Source organism: Aythya ferina (genome assembly GCF_964211825.1).
Source record: "Aythya ferina genome assembly, contig: HAP1_SCAFFOLD_1441, whole genome shotgun sequence".
NCBI classification, from domain to species: Eukaryota; Metazoa; Chordata; class Aves; order Anseriformes; family Anatidae; genus Aythya; species Aythya ferina.
Window position 1 is genome coordinate 1 of NW_028180668.1, and position 3,000 is coordinate 3,000.

The 3,000-nt window shown below is 48.2% G+C and overlaps 1 long non-coding RNA gene across 1 annotated transcript; it reads left to right on the top strand.

Annotated features, from left to right (window-relative positions):
• The first annotated feature begins 6 nt into the window (after window positions 1-6).
• LOC311429614 lies at window positions 7-1,242 on the top strand. Its single transcript, XR_014688295.1, has 3 exons — window positions 7-160; window positions 220-798; window positions 854-1,242. It is a non-coding gene; the product is annotated as an uncharacterized lncRNA (long non-coding RNA).
• Window positions 1,243-3,000: the final 1,758 nt, after the last annotated feature.

Consider the following 3,000-nt stretch of genomic DNA (forward strand, 5'->3'; position numbering starts at 1 on the left):
TTTGGGGTTTCCCCTTTTTCATTTATTTTTTCCCCCTTTTCAGGGTTTTCCCCACTCTTTATATGGTTTCCCCACTTTTTATAGTGTTTCCCCATTCTTTATAGGCTTTTTCCGCTTTTTAGGGTTTCCCCGTTTTTTATAGGGTTTCCCCATTTTTCAGGTTTTCCCCATTTTTATAGGGTTTCCCTATATTTTATCTGTTTTCCCCATATTTTATAGGCTTTCCCCATTCTTTATAGGGTTTCCTCACTTTTTATAGGGCTTCCCCATTTTTCAGGCTTTCCCCATTCTTTATAGGGTTTCCCCACATTTTAGGCTTTCCCCATTTTTTATAGGGTTTCCCATTCTTTAGGGTTTACTCTTTCTTTATAGGCTTTCTCCACTTCTTATAGGGTTTCCCAGTTTTTTATAGGCTTTCCCCACTTTTTATAGGGCTTCCCTATTTTTCAGGCTTTCCCCGTTCTTTACAGGGTTTCCCATTCTCTAGGGTTTCCCTATTTTTATAGGTTTTCCCTATTCTTTATAGGGTTTCCCCACTTTTTATAGGGTTCCTCCATTATTTAGGCTTTCCCCATTATTTATAGGCTTTCCCCACTTTTCAGGCTTTCCCCATTTTTATATTTTATATTTTTTCCCATCCTTTAGGCTTTCCCTATTTTTATAGGTTTTCCCCATTCTTTATAGGGCTTCCCCATTCTTTAGGCTTTCTCCATTTTTTATAGGGTTTCCCATTCTTTAGGGTTTCCTCATTCTTTATAGGCTTTCCCCACTTTTTATAGGGCTTCCCTGTTTTTTAGGGTTTCCCAGTCTTTATAGGGCTTCCCCACTTTTTATAGGGCTTCCCGCATTTTAGGCTTTCCCCATTATTTATAGGCTTTCCCCACTTTTCAGGCTTTCCCCATTTTTATAGGCTTTCCCTATTTTTATAGGTTTTCCCCATTCTTTATAGGGCTTCCCCACTTTTTATAGGGTTTCCCCATTCTTCAGGCTTTCTCCATTGTTTATAGGGTTTCCTATTCTTTATATGCTTTCCCCACTTTTTATAGGGTTTCCCCGTTTTTTAGGGTTTCCCATTCTTTATAGGGCTTCCCCACTTTTTATAGGGTTTCCTCATTCTTTATAGGCTTTCCCTACTTTTTATAGGGCTTCCCCGTTTTTTAGGGTTTCCCATTCTTTATAGGGCTTCCCCACTTTTTATAGGGCTTCCCCTTTTTTTATAGCCTTTCCCCATTCTTTATAGCCTTCCCCCACTTTTATAGTCTTTCCCATTATTTTTTTATGGGCTCTCCCTTTCTGGGGCACCCCCCTCATATTTTGGGGTACCCTACCCATGTTTTGGGGTCGTCCCCACCCCGTACCTATGGATGCTGGAGCCGAAGTCCTCGAGGAACTCGACGCGGCGCTGGGAGAAGAGCAGCTTGGCCTCGGCGGGCAGGGGGCTGCGCAGGGCGCGCTCGAAGCAGCTCATGGTGTTGCCCTCGTTCTGCCGCACGTCGGCCCCAAACTCCATCTCCAGCAGGTTGGCGTGCAGCCGCGCGTTCTCCTGCAACCCCAAAAATGGGTTTGTGGGGTCCCCGGGGGGGGGTTTGGGGGCCCTGAGTGGGGTTTATGGGGTCCCCAGGAGGGTTTATGGGGTCCCCAGGGGGGTTTGGGGGCCTTGAATGGGGTTTATGGGGTCCCCGGGGAGTTTGGGGGCCCTGAATGGGGTTTATGGTGTCCCTGAGCAGGGTTTATGGGGTCCCCAGGGGTGTTTGGGGACCCTGAATGGGGTTTATGGGGTCCCCGGGGGGGTTTGGGGACCCTGAGTGGGGTTTATGGGGGCCTCAGGGGGGCCTAAATGGGGTTTATGGGGTCCCCAGAGGGTTTATGGGACCTAAATGGTGTTTGAGGAGCTCCAATTGGGCTTTTGGGGACTCTGAGTGGGATTTATGGGGTCCCCAGGGAGGTTTAGGGGGGCCTTGAGTGGGGTTTATGGGGTCCCCAGACAGGGTGTTGGGGGGCCTTGAGGCTTTATGGGGCCCTGAGTGGGGTTAGGGGGGCCTAAATGGGGTTTGAGGGGCCCTGAGGGGGGGGGTTGGGGCTTCTGAGTGGGGTTTGGGAGGTCCCAAGGGTGGCTATGGGGTCCCCAGTGGGGTTTTGAGGGGCTCCAAGCAGGGTTTGGGGGGCCCAAATGGAGTTTGGGGGGCCTGGAGTGGGGTTTGGGGTGGGCCAAATTTTACAGACCCAAAATTGGATTTAAAGGGTTCCCAGAGCCCCAAAAGAGCGTTTACAGGGTCCTTAGAACCCCAAAATTGGATTTATAGGGTCCTTAGAGCCTTAGAGCCCCGAAATTGGATTTATGGCATCCTTAGGGCCCCAAAATTGGATTTGTAGGGTTCTTAGCACCCCAAAATTGGATTTATAGCGTCCTCAGAGCCCTGAAATTGGATTTGTAGGGTCCTTAGTGCCCCAGAATAGTGTTTCTTGGGTCCTTAGAGCCCCCAAACTGGATTTCTAGGGTCCTTAGCACCCCAAAATAGGGTTTATAGTGTCCTCAGAGCCCCCAAACTGGATTTATAGCATCCTTAGTGCCCCAAAATAGGGTTTATAGGGTCCTTAGAGCCCCGAAATTGGATTTATGGCATCCTTAGTGCCCCAAAATAGGGTTTATATGGTCCTTAGAGCCCCAAAATTGGATTTATAGCGTCCTCAGAGCCCCGAAATTGGATTTATAGCATCCTCAGAGCCCTGAAATTGGATTTGTAGGGTCCTTAGCACCCCAAAATAGGGTTTATAGGGTCCTTAGAGCCCCGAAATTGGATTTATGGCATCCTTAGGGCCCCAAAATTGGATTTATGGCATCCTCAGAGCCCTGAAATTGGATTTGTAGGGTCCTTAGCGCCCCAAAATAGCGTTTCTTGGGTCCTTAGCGCCCCAAAATAGCGTTTTCTTGTGTCCTTAGAGCCCCCAAACTGCATTTATGCCATCCTTACCACCCCAAAAACGGATTCCTACTCCCTC